Below are 20,488 nucleotides of genomic sequence, written 5' to 3'. Positions count from 1 at the left end.
CATTCAACAGAACTTAGAAAAGCAGTTATTAGCTCTATATTGTGGATACTTTAGAAACACTTAAGTTTTTCTACAGTTTGGCAACAGAATATTTTACTAGAAAGCACCCAAGGTAGCAGACTGTGGAAGGAGCGTTTCATAGAATGGTTTGGGTTGGAAGAGACCTTAAATATCAGCTGGTCAAATCCCCAAATTGACCTGATGAGAAAAAAACGACTATCCAATTAATGAACTGCTACCAGCTGGAACACCTCCACCCTGCTGTCCCTGTCAGACTGGTTAATAGGAGGACCTCAGAACAGTGGTCAATTCAGGAGAAAGGCAGATATTCCTACCTGCCTCCTGTGCCAGATACTGACTTGCTGTACTGTGTGAATAGTGTCTGCTGGGGCTCACTTTGAGGAAGGAAGAGTTTGATGTGAATGCATAATTACTGTTAGCCAAAACTTGCATGTGGTTGCTGATGAATAATATGGCTATCATGTGCTTTTGGGACCTTGTCTATTTTTATTCTTATCTTTTCATCATCTAAATGGAAATCAGGGGAAGGGTAATACTCGTGAAGTTAAAATGCCTTGTGTTCTGTGTTGGATCTATCCTGCAAAAAGGTGGAAGAGAGGAGAGGGAGGGAAAGGGGAAGAGGAAGGGAAAGGAAATGGAAAAGGAGGAGTAAGGAAAGGAAAAGGGAAAGGAAAAAAGAAGGGAAAACTTTATATTATTCAGGATCCTGTTCATTTTTAAAAGTGATTTCAGTGGCCAACCTTATGTCAGACAACAGAACAGAGAGCCGCATATCCACTTATCATCTCCCTAATTAGCTTTGGTGTTGTGCTGTGACAAAGAAGAGCTATGCTCAGGGCTTTGCATTTCACTAACGTTCTCTGAGCTGACAACTGTTGTAGAAGTAACAGAGATTATATATATATATGTATATATATATATATTTTTTTTTTTTGGTCTTAGTTATTTCTTCTGAAGTGTGAGACTGCTTTGAAGAGTTTCTTGTGCCCATTGGGTGACAAATATAATTACGACTGAGTATCATGCAGATGAAGGTAACACTATCTTCTTTTGAGTGGAGTTAAGTTTGTATAAGTTTTCATAACACACTTTCAATTACTGTATTTTCAGAAGTATTCAAGAAGAGTCAGAGATACTGCTGATTGCCTCAGGCACTATATGTTTTGCCTTTAGCTGCCCCCCACACACATCAAGCTTTTCTGCTTAAAGCTTCTGGGTTGCACAGAGAAGGATTTTGTTCAGACCTACTGTGACATGGAAAACTCTATCAGATTGCTTATTTCTAAAATATTCTTTGTTTATGCTACATTTTGTGACTGCTTTTTAACTTTTGACAGTGTAAGATTTTTGATATATAAAAGGAGTTGATAGTTTTCTTATCCAAATTGTATTGTATGCTGTAGGCCATCATTCCAAAACTTTAGGGTTTAACAGTTACATTAGTAATATATCATTTACCACAGAAATACTGTAGCCATAAAACTCATTTCCTGTTCCTATGCTAATTGTTGTTGGTTAAGACAAAACCAAGAAAAAAGAGCCTTCCTGTAACTCTTATAAAAAAAAAAAAAAAAATCTATCTTCAGGACTTTGAAAAAAACAGAAATGTTCTACCAACAGGATAGAGCTGTGCATCTCAAACCATTTCAGCTTTCATGTCCATTAACTCTCTAGCTGTCCTGCTGAGGCAGTCATCAAGATTGCCAATTGTAATGGTGTTTATGCTGAGAGTGTTTGTCCACAAGAAAACTAAAAACATTAACTAACATAAGGCCCATGATTTCGAAACAGCAGTCCTCAGACTTGTGAGAAATATGCTCTGAGACAATTTCTATGCTTTGCAGTAGAAACAGAGGAAAGATATAAAAGACACCCTTTAAATATACTCTGATTAAAATCTCAGTGTTTTGTAATTCACTTTAATTTTAAGCAGCAGTTTGAAAGATTTCCAAAATTCAGAGCATTTTGGAGTGAAATATGTATTTCATTTATCACTGTTAACATTATATGGAGCATATTGCTTCCTGTTCTACATAAGCTAAGTAAATTTGGAAACTATTAGTTCTCAAATGCAAATTTCAAGAACAGTAGACAGAATGTCAGCCTAAAACAGTCTGGGGGTTAGCACATCTATCAAGTGTGTTGCAGACTCCAGTTCACATGTCTTTTGTGACAACCCTGCTCATTCTATGGGGGAGGCAGAATTAGGAATCAATATGGTACAACGTGGGCCTACAAATTTGTCTTTCAAAGTAATGTAATTTAGATGAATGATTAAAAGTATACGTCGAAAAATGAATAGGAAAGAGTCCTTAAATAAATGAGTAGGTGAATTTCCTACTCTCTTCTTGGCACTGATTTTTGAATCTGAACTGAAATTCTTCATCTGAGAAAAATCCTCATAAAAGGAGTATTTCTCAAAAAGGTTTTTCAATAAATATTTAAATTAATATTTCATTTTAATATTTATAGTACCCCAAATAAATAGAGAGATAGACACTAGGATAAAAGAAAGATACAGCTAAAATTCTGATGGAAGATGGAGAACACTGATAACAACTGAAGTACTCATTACTATTGATTGGGAAAAAATATAAAAACAGTTCAGTTTTTAGAATATAATATTTAATAAAGAGCTGCATTTCTTTACTTAAGCACTATCTGTATCTCCAGATAGTCTTCCAAAGGGACTTAGTAGAAAAACAATCAAAAAACCCTACCAACTGAAAAAAAAATTATATAGTTTTTTATATGTTTTTTTTGTTGTTGTTGTTCTTGTTTGTTTGTTTTAGTATGTAATATTTGTTGCAACAAGAGATCAGAAATTTGTTTCTTAGAAACATCAAAAGAAAAAACATAATAATATCTTGCTGCAAAAACTCTTATTCTAGACTATATATATGTCGTCTGGATGCACATAAATATTATCCTGATTATTGAGAACATCCTACTGGAAGATGAAAGTCATATAATAACAATATATAAAACCTTATATAGCCTGTTGAGGGATATTTGTATTTCCCTGAAAAATTGTGATTCTATACTTCCCAGTACATTGTAAGTATCTACACTTTTATCACATCTCATGGCTTTACTGTTTAATAAATTTATAAATAGCCTGTTGATACCACTGAGTATGTGTCAGAATTATCCCCTGATGGGAGCTAACTTCAACCTTTTCTTGCCAGGATCCAAATAGAATGTTTTAATTATATGAAATGGAAGGATTTACATTTACTTTGTGCAGGTCTGGAACAAGAAAACTATTAAAAAAAACTTCTTCTCCAGCAATGTATATGTACATATACATATGTATGTATACATACATATACATTCTCTTACATGTACATACTCTTACAAATGTACCTTAAAAGGCACATTTAAATGTAACTACTACTGTTAGTAAGCAATTTTAGTAAAGATCCATGGTTTAGATTAAAAAAAAAAAAGTATAAATTAGTTACCTCCTTGACACCAAAGTTCAACAAGTGTCTAGTCTCTGCAGTCTGGGATGTTGGATTCTACCAGGAAAAAACAAACAAACAATCCAAACCAACCAAAACAAAACACCACTACTACCACCACCATCAACAAATACAACAGAAAGTTGGTCCAGCAGTATAGTTTTTGTTTCTATTGAATACCCGTAAACAAACTAAGATAATTATCCATCACTTACATAAGTGACCAAATTAACTAATTAGATTTTGCTAAAAGACAACTATTCATAGAATTACATTAAATACATTTTTACTCATCAGTCTTACAATGAGAGAGGATCTACTTATTCTTATCCACGCAGTAGCTGATCTTTTAAGTGCCTCTGTATTTTACAGCAATGGTAGACATCCATCTTGCTTCAGGAAATGCTAGTTCAGGTCCCTTGATAACTTGAAAGACTACAAGCATAGGAATGAGTATGCAAGAAACTTGCATAATTAAACAAAAATAATTAGGTTAACAAAATGCGTAGGATGCATTTACTCAGGCTATTTACTTACTGATTTTTAATTTTAATTTGAAAAGAAACTGGAAAATGTGATCAAAGCCAAAAATGTCCTTCTTGAATCACATTTTTATAAAGTAGAACAATGCAATGTTACTAATAGAAGTAGATTTTTAGACAAGCAGTCTTGTAATATGTTAGAGTTAAGTTCCATAGCAGATATTAAAACAATATCAACAAAACAGGGGGAATTAATTTACCCATCTCTGATAGCTGGTTTGTCACAATACAACAATTTTGCAAACGTAGTGCATTTAGATCTTCAGTCTGTGGGATACAAATCACTTCAAATTAAATGCATGGATGGGAGCATAAATCTAGGAATGGGAGTCAGAGAAATGTATTAAACCCACAGTACTTTCTGAATAGAATCTAATAGGAAACAAATAATACTTTGTTAGGAAAAGCACCACACCTCCACTAACATGCACATAAAGTTTAATAGAGAAATTTACACAGTGAGGTTTATATTAAGCACTATACAAGACTAATGTTTTGCATTAATAGTAAACTGTCTATGTTTTGAGGCTAAGATTTTCTAGTCCAAACGGTGGCATGAGGCAGTATTTTTACCTAGATGCTGCTATCAAATATGCTTTCTGGAGATCATCAAGCTTATATCTTTCAAATTTTAAAAAGCCACCTGCCTATAAATATATGTATTGGAATGTATTTTCTTTACTGTTGTATTTGTCAACAAGCTGAAATCACACTACAATAATAAATATTCCATGAAAAAGGTAATGAAATAAAACCAAGAAACCAAAACATGTATGTGTGTATATATATATATATGTACTTCTGTTTGGGTTCTGATTCCATGAGTTCTTAAGGACTTCAAGCTAAACTAGCCTTATGTTTGATTAACTTTTAGACAACACTCTTCTAGAAACAGGGAGTTTGGTTAACTTTCACCAGTACTTGTATAAGATGGAAAAAGATATTAGTAGAAATAAATAAATACTCAAGAAACTGGATTGACTTCTCCCAGTTTTGGAAGACCTGCTATCAAATTGAGTATTCCACCTGCATAACTGCCTGCTTTCACACTCTAAAGCAAAAAAAATATCTACAGAAAGTATCCCAGAAAGAAGAAGGAGAAATATATAAAAACCTGGCAATGCATAATTTTGGGGTTTTGTTTTCATTTTCTAGCTCTGGGTCAGATCAAAGTCAGAAGAGCCCTTTGATTTCTTCAATATTATCCCTATGGATGACATTATCAAGGGACAGCTAGAATACATTCTTCTATGCTGTCGACTGCAGCAAAGCAGTTGAAGAGGGACTTCTGGGAAATCTATAACAAAAGATGTGAACCTATTATTCCTTCAGAACAGTACAAACAGGACCAGGAATTGAATCATGTGTAACTTTGTAGTCTGAGTGTCACATTCCCTTTTTGATGAAAGCTGCAAGCTGAAGCACAGCCATGAGATGAAACACTGAATGGCTGGAAGATCTATTTCTCCTGTATTAACATTTAATAATCTCAAAATCAGACTTTGAATTTTTGGATTATCCAAATACAGAAAGGCTTTGTTATAGCTCTTTTCTTGTTGCTTTCCTATGATAGCTATATAGCTGCAGGGTTCTGTAGATCTGTTTAATCTTCTGTGAATTGCTAATCTGTGATGGTAAACCAGGTTTTTTGCTTTCTGTGTATCACACTAAGACTTGAAGGTGCCCTACATAACGAGAAATGAAGGGAAAAAAAGGCATTATTAGTGATCTGTTAGTTAATGAGCCTTGAGCTGAAGTTGTACAAACATGAACTCTGAAGTGCCTATTCCATTTGTTGTAGAGAAGGAAGTTAATTAATTTTAAAAAAAAAAAAAAAAAAAAAAAAAAAAGCACTCTAGTGAGGTAGTAATGAATCAAGAATTTAAGAATAAATAATTGGCCAAATCCTACTTAGCAGGCCAGTCCTACTGGAGACCTAACAATTTTTATTTTTTTATTTTAAAAAAAAAAAAGAAAGCAAAGCAACAACAAAACAAACAAACAGGAAATGTTGTCTGTAATTTCACAAACATCTTTCTTTTCAGTATACAAAACTACAGACAAGGATATGTGAAATATGCCTCTTTCAGACAAGCAAAGGTTATTCTTTTGCTCAGATTTTAGTTTTAGGCTTCTCCTGTAATCTCTTCTTTTCTGATCTGATGCCCATAACAGGTAAACATAAAATATTACTATATTACCTAAATGCCATACTGACTTCAAAGTACATATAGTGAAAAAATGCATGTCAGAAGGCTTTTTGTTGTTGTCATTACTGTTCCAAAGCTGCAAAGCTTTATCAGAACTTGTAGGTAGCTACCAGGTACTTCATTGTAGTTGAAATAAAAATAAATAAGTAAATAAGTAAGTAAGTAAGTAAATAAATAAACAAATAAGAGAGGTTTTGGATACATCACAACAAAATAAGATTCAGAATCAATTTTACCACATTGGGATTTTCCACTTGAGTTCCAGCTATTCTTCCTCCACTGTCCTTCCCCTCCCTCCACCTTCAACTTTCTAATTTCTTTTGAAAAGTAAAGCTGCAATAGGATAAACTAAAGGCAAACTTCGTGAGTTAAAGGAGAAGTATCTGCGGCTTTCACGTCTCTATAGAATTGTGTCAACTAATGTGCAGCACTTGCTCTGAAATGAAGATTAATGGTTAGGTAAGATGTTTGAGTTGCATAAGCTTTTGTTAGCCATCTGTTTAAACATGGAAACAACATGTCCGAGCTTCGGAGCAGAAAAGAGAAAGGCAGAAAAAGATGAAAATTGAACAAAACAACAACAAAAATTGCTTTTCTATTTAACAAACTGTTTTGTTATAAGTAATTATTATTTTCAGAAATGTTTATTCTGAGACTTGGTTAAATTACCAGCATTCTGCTACCATCCAATTTATTTGCAGAGCAGTATGCACAAGACTGTATCTGATCTGGGATTATGCTGCTTTTTTTTTTTCAGAACTTGGCAAGATATTTCAGAAATTTTAGAGATCCCAAGATAGCAACTTTGAAGTTGGATGAACCATAATCCTTGAATAAAATCAATATAAGGCCTAAGGTTTTGGTACAAATCATACACAATATATTTCAAAATATACCAAAGAGAGAAAGAATACACAGTTAATCGAAAAACCTAAGGGTTCTGAGAACAGCTGTTTTATTCTTTAGGGCAAGCATGAAACCCTAAGTCAAGCTATACAGCTCTTCCATATAAGCATGCTTATAAACATATACTACTGTCGTGGTTCCGCTCGAGTGGGCAGCCGAGCTCCACCACAGCCACTCTCTCACTCCCCCTCCTCAAAGAGGAATGGGGAGAAAATATGTGAAAAGGGCTCAAGGATTGAGATAAGGACAAGAAAATCACGCAATAATTATTGTAATGGGCAAAACAGACTCGGCATGAGGAGATAGTAAGATTTATTGCCTACAACTAACAAGCGAGAGAAGTGAGAAAACAAAGGAAAAAAAAAAAAAACAAAAGCACCTTCCCCCCCATCCACCCTCTTCCACCTCCTCCCCCCGAGCGGCGCAGGGGAATGGGGGAATGGAGGTTATGGTCAGTCTACGGCACTTCTTCTCTGCCGCTCCTTCTCGGTCACTCTCGTCCCCTGTGCTGTGGGGTCCCACCCACGGGATGCAGTCCTTGATGAACTGATCCAGCGTGGGCTTCCCACAGGCAGCAGCTCTTCCAGAACTGCTCCAGATATGGGTCCGTAACACGGGGTCCATCCCTCAGGAGAAAACTGATCCAACCTGGCTCCCCTACGGGCAGCAGCTCCTGCCAGGTCACCTGCTCCTGCGTGGGCTCCTCTCCACAGGCTACAAGTCCAGCCCGGAATCTGCTCCGGCAGGGGTCTTCCACAGGCGGCAGCCTCCGTCGGTGCAGGGCCACCTGCTCCACCGTGGTCTCCTCCACGGGCTGCAGCGTGGAACCCTGCTCCACCGTGGTACTCCATGGGCTGCAGGGGGACAGCCTTCCTCACCAGGGTCCTCACCACAGGCCACACTGGACTTCTGCTCTGGCACCTGGAGCACCTCTCCCCCTCCTTCTACACTGACCTTAGCACCTGCAGGCTGTTTCTCACTCCCGGCTGCTGTCTGGCGCAGCGTTTTTTCCCTGTCTTAAATATGCTCTCACAGAGGCGCAAAACAACATCGCTTATTGGCTCAGATCTGGAAAACAATGGGGCCCTTCCCAAACATGGGGCAGCTTCTAGATCTTTCTCACAGAAACCACCCCTATGGCTCCCTGCTACCAAAACCTTGCCACGTAAACCCACTACAACTACATAGGATTTCACTAGTTCATGACAAATACATATACTTTACTATACCATACTATACTATGCACATTCATGTATTTAACAAATTTTCCTTATAAAAATGTATGTGGTTAACTTGGACAGATGAAAAATATAACAATAAGTACTCTAAGTTAAATTATATTGTCTTCTGAATTAGTATGGGAATTTTATTTTACATCCACTTGCTTACATACTAAATAATTTCAGTTTGGAAATCAATTGCCAATTGAGGTAAAAACATATTATCTGAGAAATAACACACACTTTCTACTATTTTAATGTATTATTTTCTTTTTGTTCTTATTTCTTAATCTTTTATTTCTGTTCTTCTATTTCATTTGCATTCTATTCTGTCTTTGGATTGTATATGGACAGTTGCATTCTGAGTCTTGAACCTGTTGCACTGTCTTCACATTCAGCTTCAGTCAAGCAAATTCCAGTAACTTAGTTATAAGGTAGTAAACACATAACTTAAAGTGGCCAGAATCAATTTGGAAAAAAAAAAAAAAAAAAAAAAAAAAAAAAAAAAAAAAAAGAATACATTTTTTTGGTAACATAAAGTATTTTTGGTAACCTGAAAATCAGGCATGTTCACAAACATAAACAAGCTTAAAGAGGTGTAAAGATGAGTCAAAAAATATGTTTCCATACTATTTTGATGAATGTGGTCTATACATCCTTATAGAAAGTTGAAACCAATCTTTCTGTAAAACTATTAAACTATTTCAGAATCATTTTATTTTTCTGACTGCCACGTCATCCTTTTGGAGATATTCATTAGGTAGCATTGCCTTGTTATAAGGTGACATGTCATGACCATATTTTTCTTATCTGAAGCTGGCAGAGAATAGCTGGGTGGACATAGACAAATGCTGTACTTTATATAAATACTGAGCAGAGTACCCTCCATCTCTTGCCTTTAATGGGTGATTTGGCATAAAATGGAAGATATGGACTGGTCACTTGTCTGTGTCTGTTGCTGGCTAGCTTCTGGATTAATAGCACGCCACAGCCTCCTCTGAGGAGCCTGTGTAGGTCTATTCCAGACATGGGGACTTTGTCCATACTCGTACTGTAGTTTTGATCACGGCAAAAGCCATCTTTGAATGCCTTCTCTGCTTAACTGCAAAACAAATCCTCATCTATAACTGAAATGTTCATCTATCTGCATTGTATTATATTTATATAATTGCATGTGTCAGTCATAAATACCTAAATAAAGGCAATTGATATTAGTAAGTAGTTCTAAAAGTACTGCTTCTATAATTCTGAACCAGTTCACTTATTTAATCACTTTTAAATATCAAAACTTACGCATCGTGAGCAAAGGCATTAGTGTCAAAAAATGTTTATTTCATATATGATAAGGGGGAAAGGCATGGGTTTCTCCAGTGTTAAAGATCTGTCTTGAGGAAAGGGCTATCCGATGGAATTATATCTAAATCAAAATCTAACTACAGGCTTAGCAAGATTTCTTGATGGACATTTGGGCAGACTCAGTATACCTGAGTTTTTTTTTAACTTTATGCCTGTCACATAGAATAATTTTTAATGTATATGGCAGACACTCAATCTTCTCTGCATAAGCCCAGTAAATCTAAGACTTCTCTAAAACAAGGGTAACACAATGTCAAAACTTATGAATATTTTAACATGTGCATATTTCCAATAATATGAAATCATTATAAGAATATTTATTATAGAATTTTACTATATTTTATGTATGAAATGTTGACATTTTATTACATTTCTAATAGTCAGATCATTGCTCCCACTTATTGATAACTGCAATGAATACCTTTTGTTTTATAATTAATAAAGTTTTCCATGACCCTGGACTCACTTGCAATAGTGCTCCACCCCTTATTATTATTATTATTATTATTATTATTATTATCATTATCATTATCATTATCATTATCATTATCATTATTATTAATATTAATATTTTACATGCAGCAAATTTTGTGTTTCAAAGGTCCTGATAGTTATATTTCATTAACAAAGTAATAAATATTGTAGACCAAGATAAAAATATTAACCTCTTTAATGCTGAATTATGCCCTTAGAATCCTTGAATATTCTTGCACTTGGTTAATTCCCTGTGTTCACAAATACCAATAATATATTCCCTTATGTGACATTTTCACACAGATGGACTACTGAGGTCCACTACACCACTCTCTCATTTGCCCTCCTCAAAAGGACAGGTGTAGAACATTCAATGAAAAAAAAGTCAGGGGGGCTGAGGGATGGACAGGGAGACCACTCACCAATTACTGTCACTGGAAAAACAGACTCAGCATAAATGAGATTAATGTAATTTATTGCCAGCCACTAACAGACTGGAGCAGTGAGAACTAAAAGGCAAACTAAAATCTTCCTCCCCATATCACCCTCCTCTACGTCCCCCCTAAGTGGTGTATGCGAACAGTGAATGGGAGTCCATAAAATGTAATATCTGCCGCTCCTTCACAGTCACTCTCCGCCCCTGCTCCACGTGGGGTCCCTCCCACCGGATACAGTTCTTCCTAAACTGTTCCTGCATGGGTTTTCCACAGGCAGCAGCCCATCAAGATCTGCTCCCATTCTGGGTCTGTACCATGGGGTCCATCTGTCAGAAGCAAACTGCTCCAGCACAGGTCCCCCATGGGCGGCAGCTCCCCCCAGGCCCCCTGCTCCTGTGTAGGCTCCTCTCCACAGGCTGCAGCTCCAACCCAGGGCCTGCTCGTGCAGGCGCTCTCCATGGGCCGCAGCCTCCTCCAGGCCACATCCACCTGCTCCACCGGGGGCTCCTCCACGAGCTGCAGCGTGGAGATCTGCTCCATGTGGGACCCATGGGCTGCAGGGGGACAGCCTGCTCCACCAGGGGCCTCTCCACAGGCCACAGGGGAACTTCTGCTGTGGTACCTGGAGTAGCTCCTGCCGTCCTTCTGCCCTGACCTTGAGCTCTGCAGGGCTGTAACATTTTCTCACTTCTAACCCTTCTATTGTGCAGTGTTTTTTCCCTTTCTTAAATCTGCTCTCACAGAGGCACAACCAACATGGCTTGGCTCTGGCCAGTGGTGGGTCCCTTTTTGGAGCTGTCTGGAGCTTGCTCTAATTTGACGTGGGACAGTTGCTTCGCTCTGCTAACAGATACCACCCCTGCAGCCCCAACACTACCAAAACTTGCCACATAAGCCCAATATACCTTATATAATTACCGAGAGTAATTGAGTATTTTTTTTTAAATGAAGGGTTTTGAGTCATCTTTGAAATAGGCAATCCTTTCTTTGAATATTTTGAGTATTACCATTAGTACATTAAAAATATACAATTAAAACAGATCAGCACATCACTGAGATTTTTGGCAGAGAAAATTGGCCACATATAGTCCAGTTTTCTGTAAGATAATTTCTAATCTGTGGCAAGCTTTTGACTCATTTAACTTTCTTAACAGCCTGTTTTAAAAGGCTTTGTTCAAGACTGCATGAAAATTGAAATATATTGTATTGCTTCTTTCTCTCTCTCTCTCCTTTTTTTTTTTTTTTTTTTTTTTCTGACAATAAAAAGCTATTGTCCAGTCTTAGATAAGCCAGTGATAAGGTTTTGTAAACATTTTTGAGAACTTTTTTTTTTTTTTTTTTTTTTTTTAATGCTAGCATGTGTTATCATATTGTGTTTTGTTTCTTTGTTTGTTTTAATGTTTCACACATCTTTACTCTTCCCCTCCTCTTGCCTCAGAAGATAACTTACAGGTATCAAGTCTGTAAGTCTTCATCTATTAGCATATGGTATTACTAAAATATTGGTAATTGTGTACTAATTTACACTATATTGTCACCTGAATGTTATTTTATTCTTACACTTGTTGTATTCTATGTTTTTGGTGTTTTTTTTTTTTTTTTAATTACATTTTTCTCACTCTGTATATGTGTGTGTTGAAGATATAAAAGAAAGGATTCAAAAAACTCAAAATGTTTTGACTTTTTTATTGTCAGTGTAATCATCTGTCCCAGCAGCTACCAGCTGGAAATGTAGTTCTCTAACTACACTACATGTAGCTACATGACACTGTAATCACAATGTAATGTAATGTCCCTGTGGGGAAGTTATTTGTTATTGCATCTTTAAAATAAATAAATAAATAAATTCGTTAAGTCAGAAGTCTGTCTTGCAGTTTGGTCTCCTACAAAGGCCACGATAGTGTTTTAAGATCCCATTGTGATGTTTGTCTCTTTGACAATCATTAACTTTCACTACATTCACAATTTTGTTGTTTGTTAGCAATGCACTTATAGATTTCTGGCAACAATAAGATAGAAGTCTTACCAGTGTAGCATTATGAAATTGCGATTTATCTGACTGATACAAGTAACTTGCTCGCAATGAAACAGAAGAACAGAATCACAGAATCATCTAGGTTGGAAGAGACCTCCAAGATCACCTAGTCCAACCTCTGACCTAACACTAACAAGTCCTCCACTAAACCACATCACTAAGCTCTACATCTAAACATTTTTAAAGACCTTCAGGGATGGTGACTCAACCACTTCCCTGGGCAGCCCATTCCAATGCCTAACAACCCTTTCAGTAAAGAAGTTCTTCCTAATACCCAACCTGTGGGTGGTTAGGGTCTGGCGGCCAGAAGATATCGCACTGTACGGAAAGATGGAGCCCCTCCCTTGATGGGCAGTAGCGCGTGGTCTGTGATGTAAGCAAGCAGAAGTGACGTTGTGGGCCTAGGCTATATAACACCATGTGACTCGACAATAAACGCCATTTGCCATCCACCATATTGGTGTCTGTGAGCCGATGGACCGAGCGGCCTGGGGTTGGTCGCTGTGCTGTTCCTGAACCAGGTCGCCATTGCCCCCTGAAGGCAACACCAACCTAAACTTCCCCTGGCACAAGATTAGCCCATTCCCCCTCATCCTGTCACCAGACACGTGGGAGAATAGACCAACCCCCACCTCGCTACAGCCTCCTTTAAGGTAATTGTAAAGTTCAATATGGTCGCCCCTGAGCCTCCACTTTTCCAGACTGAACGATCTCAGCTGCCTCTGCTGCTCCTTGTAAGACTTGTTCTCCAGACCCTTCACCAGCTTTGTTGCCCTTCTCTGGACTTGCTCAAGCACCTTGATGTCCTCCGTGTAGTGAGGAACCCAAAACTGAACACCGTACTCAAGGTGCGGCCTCACTAGAGACAAGGGCAAGTTAGTTAACAATAGTTAACGTCAAAGAAATAATTTGGGAGTGGGAAGACCTGACTGGTCTTTTACCACTGGACCTTTACCCAGTCTTTGGACTTTGCAAACTTAACTCTTTTTCCTTGTAAATCTGACATATCTAGGAATGCTGAGGCAACTTGTATCAGTGCATCTCTGACTTTTGACAGCAGGAATTGTATCATACTCCTATGGATATACTCTGTAAGATTGACTAAAGAATTCCTTGTCACACACTATTTGGTTTTTTTTTTTTTTGGTAGCTTTCTTTAACTGAAATTTAGTAACTTTACCTGCACCTTCAGTTTTTCCATTAGCCTAGAGTGTTAGATGGTGATGTAAGATAACTGAACTTGGCCTGATAAGTTTGAGAAACTTGGCATAAATAACCTGAAATAAGTCAATTTATACTTCATTTTGGATGCCATGTCCAATTAAATGGTTGTCTGCAGTGAAAATTTCTGACTAATCACCCATTTCTCATGAACCTGAGGAGCAGTCCACATGAAAAGTTGGCTTTGTCAGTTTAAGTGAAAGGCTCTGTTCCTATTTTGTTCCAAAAGTGGTTCCCTCCATTTCCCTTTCTGTTTTCTACTTGTAAATTCTCAAATATTCCACAACTTCTCATGAGTGTTGCTGCCTTACAGTATTGCTACTACACAGAAGTTTCTTTTCTAGACTCATTATTGTGGTAGTTTTACTCAGGTGCGCGGCCAAGCTCCACCACAATTGCCTTCTCATTCCCCTCCTCAAAGAGGAATAGGGAAAAAATACGATGAAAAGAACTCAAGGGTTGAGATAAAGACAAGGAGATCACACAGTAATTATCGTGACGGGCAAAACAGACTCAGCATAGGGAGACAGTAAGATTTATTACCTATTACTAACAAACTAGAGATGTGAGAAACTGTCATAGTTTAACCCGGCCAGCAGCTAAACACCACACAGCTGTTCACTCACCCTCCCCCCTCCCTCTCTGGGATGGGGAAGAGAAATGGGAAAATGAAGCTCGTGAGTTGAGGTAAAGACAGTTTATTAAGACAGGAAAATAATAATAACAGTAATAATAATATTAATGATGATAATAGTACTACTAATAATAATGTGTACAAAACAAGTGATGTACAATGCAATTGCTCACCACCCGCTGATCGCTGCCCAGCCTAACCCCGAGCAGTCCGGCCCCCCTCCCCCGGCTGGCCACCCCTATATATTGTTTTGCATGACGTCAGATGGTATGGAATACCCCTTTGGCTAGTTTGGGTCAGCTGTCCTGGGTCTGTCCCCTCCCAGCTCTTGCTGCACCCCCAGCCTGTCCGTTAGCAGGAGAGAGCAAGAAGCTGAGATGTCCTTGGATTAGTGTAAGCACTGCTCTGCAACAATTAAAACGTCAGTGTGTTATCAGCACTCTTCTCATCCTAAGTGAAAACATAGCATTCTACCAGCTACTAGGAAGAAAATTAATTCTGTCCTAACTGAAACCAGAACAGAAACAAATGAAAGAAACGAAAATCACTTTCCCCCCCAACCACCCTCTTCCATCTGCTCCCCTCGAGTAGTGCAGGGGAATGTGGCAACAGTAGTCGTGGTCAGTCTATAGAGCTTCTTCTCCTCCACTCCTTCTCGGTTACTCTAGTCCCCTGTGCTGTGGGGCCCCTCCCATGGGATGCAGTCCTTGCTGAACTAATCTAGCATGGGCTTCTCATAGGCAGCAACTCTTCAAGAACTACTCCAGATATGGGTCCGTACTATGGGGTCCCTCCCTCAGGAGCAAATTACTCCAATCTGGGTCCCCCATGGGCTGCAGCATGGAACCCTGCTCTACTGTGGTACTCCATGGGCTGCAGGGGGACAGCCTTCCTCACCAGGGTCCTCACCACAGGCCACACTGGACTTCTGCTCTGGCACCTGGAGCACCTCTCCCCCTCCTTCTTCACTGATCTTGGTGCCTAAAAGGCTGTTTCTCACTCCTCTCACTCTCCCAGCTGCTGTGTGGCACAACATTTTTTTTCCCCGTCTTAAATATGCTCTCACAGAGGCGCAAAACAACACCACTTGTGGCTCAGCTGTGGTCAGCAGTGGGGTTCTTCCCAAACATGGGGCAGCTTCTAGATCCTTCTCACAGAAGCCACCCCTACAGACCCCTGCAACCAAAACCCTGCCACATAAACCCACTACAATTATAAACAGTGCAGTATAGTCAGTGACATATATATGTATCACAGTCTTGATTCATATGAATTTTACAATTCTGAGATAGATTCAGGTCATTTTTTTAATTTTTATTTTTTTGCCTAAAGAAAGCAACATGACATCTCTGGGAAACGCTGATGCTTCACTGTTTTCAGCTTTGTCAACAGACATTACAGAGAAGACAGAATCAGAATCTTCTCAGAATTGCACAGTGACCATAGGAAACACAATGGATTTAAGCTGGAACAAGGGAAATTCCAGTTACGTAGTAGGAGGAAAAATCACAATGCATGCAGTGAAAATAAACCTGTTGCTCAGACAGGCTATGAAATCTCCCTGTGAATTCTTTTTTTTTGGAGGTACTCAGACTGGAAAACAAACTGGGTAACATGATCAAAGTTGTCCCTAACTTAAGTATAGAACTGTATTTGATAGCCTCCAGATGGGTTTCAACTGGGGAACACTTAAATGGATCAAAGAAATTCACAAAGAATTTTGCACATACCTACTACACTCTTGCTAAAATAAATACAGAATATTTGAATAGTCTCAGGTTTGTTTGTTTCTCTATTGGAATTTAATTATTTAAAAATACATATTTGATGATACATTGGTTAGCTTTCCTTAAGTATCACTGTTTAATGGCATATTAAAATTTTGACAAGTTTTTCTGGCTGAAAATACTCTTGGATTAATTGTAAAGATTTTGTATGGACTGACCAGACCAGAATGTCCTGAGAGAGCATTTAATTACTATTCTTTAATCAAAGAGTTGTGGGTTGTCTCTTTCCTTTTATTTATTATTATTTTTTTAAATTTCCATCCATTTCATAATATTCACTTGGTGAGAAAAATGTTATTTCCAAATCAATATCATAAGTAGTTTGAGTGAAAGGAAGAGAGAAAGAGAAAAATAAACATATATATTTAAAAGCAGGTTGCTATCATTGTTTTTTAAAAACTTTGTAGTTTGGATACAGTACTTACAGTACTGTACCATACATGGTACCTAGCATGGTATGATCTCATCTTATTTAAACAGAAAGGTCTTTTTATCCCGCTTTTCAACACTTTTTTTTTTTTTCCCTTGGTTCACAGTATATTTCAGTGAAGAAAATTAATTAAAAAACTGCTTTTATTAAAATGAATTTGCTGTTTCGTCAAAGTTTTCTGTTTCATCTTAATTTGGAAATACTGTGCTACTTTACTTGTATAAGTAAGGTAAATTATTTTTAATTGTTTTTCCTTTGTTGTACAGTATTGAGATTTTCTCACAGGCAACTGGCTTCTTACTACTTATTAAAAGAGCATATCTGTCTTTTTTCAAATGTTTTTGTGAGCTTTTTTTTTTTTTTTTTAACCCACACATGTTACAGACGACTGTATATGTCATTTTCTAGAGAGCAACATAAATTTATTGAATATGCTATCAAGCAGTAGGTGTGAATTTAGCACACAATCTTTTAGATAAACTGCATGACAGTCTTCAACAAAAATCTTGATATTTGGCTGCCATTTGTAAGCATGTTTTATAAAATGAAATCTAAAGTAAGCCATTGCATATAAAATTATTTTGTTTTATTGTGTTTTATTTATTTGGTTGGTTTTGCTTTTTTGTTTGCTTCATTTTGTTTTGGTGTTTACAATTCATATGACATTTGTTTGTTACTCTTATATATCAAATCGTAATAAATGAAGTCACAGTCATAAGTTGCTAAATATAAAAATTTATAAAACAGGTAAATTTTTTTCCTGAACTAGTTTTTCTTATCTGATTATTGCAAGTCAGATTATTTATTTCTTTAGTTAGTTAGTTAGCTTTTGTCTCCCCTGCCTTCAACTTTGCATCATTCAATTACTACTGTTTTTTATAAAAGCTCTAAGGAAATGGAATATACTGATTTTTATTTTTTTTTCTTGAGATCTAAGATACTATGTAATTGATCTCTGGGTCTTTAATAAGCACAAGTCAATTTATTACCAGTCACTTTATTATTTGCTATAAATATGCTATTAGTTTACGTGATAATATTCATAACAATTACTACAGAAGTATGTTTTGAAGTATACAAGAGCCAATGCAGAGCAGAACTGAGATCATCTGTGTACATAAAGGAATCATACAGACCCTGGGAAGGCATTTGAAGGAAATTGCTGTGACTTGTAGTGCTCAGAATTAAGTTCTTCTTTCAGTGCAATTTAATGGGAAGTGAATCCCATTTTAAAGGGAATCCATATCCCTAAAACTTAGGTAAATTTAATCATGTTACAGTCTTCTGAATGTCAAACTATTGTTTTTGTTTTTAATTATTTTGACTTGATTGAAAAGTAAGTAGATCTGGGTGAAAAAGAGCTGAGTGAAATATTCATTGTTTCCTGTTTTTGACTTAGCAATTGAAGTGGAACATTAAAAAATATTGAAGATGAAATGTCTTCTTGACATTTTAGCATGAATGTTTACCATGGTGTGGATGTTTGAGAAAAACATGACTTCCCACTAACTCACACTGTCACATTCTTTTAAAGAAAAAACTGCAGGAAAAAGCTTTTAGCTGTTCATCACACTAAAATATGAGTTTAACCAAGGACTAAAACAATGATTACTTTTTACTCCATGAAATATGTTAATACATGTGTATCTTTTTCTCCAAAGCCTGACTAAAGAATGGATAATGATTTCCCTAGAGGAAAAATAAATAAACGGTCCCAAAGACTGCATCCCTTTTTAAATACAGAAAGGTTGTTTCTGTGTGCTCTTTCAGTGCCATGTTATGTCTGGGGCTGGAAGCAGAGGTGCCAAAATATTGTGAAATGCTGTTCTTGTGGCATTTTCTTCTAAGCCTGAGACTGCTAAGAAATCTGACAAGAAAGCCTCTTTTCAGATTTCTGCCCCAATTGTGCAGACTTGAGGGGTTCATGTAGTTCTAATAAGCTTCAGCTAAGTCTGTGATTTGAGATGCTCATCTCAATCACGTATGAATTCCAAACTTTCTACGTCCCACCCATCACTAATCTACATCTGAAAGTTACAGTTCTACCTCCAGCAATAGTTTTCAAATAAATGTCCATGCATTTGAAGGAAATGTCAAAGTACACCAGGTATGTCAGGCTGTACTAGAGAAGTACATTTCATTGATGCATTGTATATGGCACATCATTCAGCACTCAAGAGATTAATCATCAAGTCTCTACGTTCTTTTCACTTTCCAAAGTTTGCCAGCTATGCTATCTTGCATAGCTATAGAGTATGTAAAAGGTTGCTTGCTTTCCTGTGAGCCCAGCTATTTTTGTCCCTTTCAGACAAGAAGAAAAGCAAATAAAATTTGTCTTACTTTATAAAAAGTGGCATTCTGTTTGTTGCTATAAGTGAACATGTTGGCTTTCTTCCTCATTTGTAACAACCTTTTTGTTTTCTTCTTTAATTTATACCAAAGTTATCATATACTCATTACAACTTCAGTGAAATAAAACATGAAAGAAGAAAAAGTCTTTATGAACCCCAAAATAGAAATATAATATACAATGTTTCATAAAGAAACAATACTAATACAGCTGTACAGAATGCGAATAAAATATATCCTTGTAGCAAATTGGTGGAATGCATGTTTTTTTATAAACTAGCATGTTCAAGTTTTGGTTTATTTCTGCATTCTATTCTCTTGTAGTAAGCCTTTTCCTAGAAGCCAATAGAATCGTATCAGCATTAATATAAGTACTAGCCCAGTGGAATTAAAACCAAATATTTTCTGTAACATAAGTACACCAAAAAATTGTTTTTCTTTTTGTTTGTTTCTCTGAGCACACAAACCATCCGTATCAAGAGAGAGAGAGAGAGCTGCATTGTAACAGTAAACTGGACAATCCATCAATTAGCCACAATTTTGTGATAACATTATGTCACAATTCTGAAATACATATATTCTCTCTCTATATATTTAATAGTTATATATACATACAATATAGAAGAAAAAATAACACCCTATAAAATAGAAGAAAATATATTTCTTTAGCATGATCAGTGACCATGTTAAGTTCACCATTACCTTCACAAAAGCAGAGATTTTATCTTTATGTCACCTTCCTTTTCTATGTCACTTCAACTATTTTCACCCAAACAGATGCCATAAAGAGGGTAAAACTATAAGTTGGTAAAACTGTACAGTGTTTCTTTATTAGCTAATATACATATGGGAGAAACAGGACTAACAAGCCATTAGGTTAAATGTTAAGATTTATATTGCTCTGCAATGATATTGCAGTCTTTTTTAATCATGAAGCCAATGAAGTGGGTCAAATAGGCTGATCCATTTTGCCATTGAGGATCTGACTCTTATTCTGACTCTATTCTGACTCCAGAATTTTAATATTTTTCATGCCAGTATTGATTTTTGAATCATTGAGTTGCTAATCATTACTAGAATTTAAATATTTATTATTACTTACTATCTAAATTATCTCATCTCTACTGCATTTTTACTTCTGTTATTTTGCACAGTTCTAGTTTGTGTACTTTCTCTCTGATTTTTCTCATCTTAGTCTTTTCAGAAGTCTAAGCTAAGGTTACAATGCTGTGCTGTGTCCAAACTACATTTTGGATCACAGACAGCTGAAGCCCTGGGAAGAGGATTACAGAATCAACAAATTTGCTTCAGGTGATGAAGAGCTGTTGGCAACAATCACAGCTTCACCTGTGGTAGTTCACAGTTTGATTACAATGACTCTCTTCGAAAAGAAATCCCCGTC

General features: G+C 36.8%; 2 long non-coding RNA genes across 2 annotated transcripts in view; both read left to right on the top strand.

Moving 5' to 3' along the window:
- LOC311434514 overlaps window positions 1–20,488 on the top strand; it is a 339,184-nt gene that overhangs the window by 120,364 nt on the left and 198,332 nt on the right. The gene's annotated exons all lie outside the window — the stretch shown is intronic.
- On the top strand, window positions 321–5,490 carry LOC311433389. Its single transcript, XR_014690730.1, has 3 exons — window positions 321–418; window positions 964–1,055; window positions 5,183–5,490. It is a non-coding gene; the product is annotated as an uncharacterized lncRNA (long non-coding RNA).

This window comes from Aythya ferina, assembly GCF_964211825.1.
Source record: "Aythya ferina genome assembly, chromosome: 1".
NCBI lineage: Eukaryota > Metazoa > Chordata > Aves > Anseriformes > Anatidae > Aythya > Aythya ferina.
The sequence above is the reverse complement of the archived record's forward strand: the minus strand, read 5'-3'. Positions and strand labels throughout refer to the sequence as shown.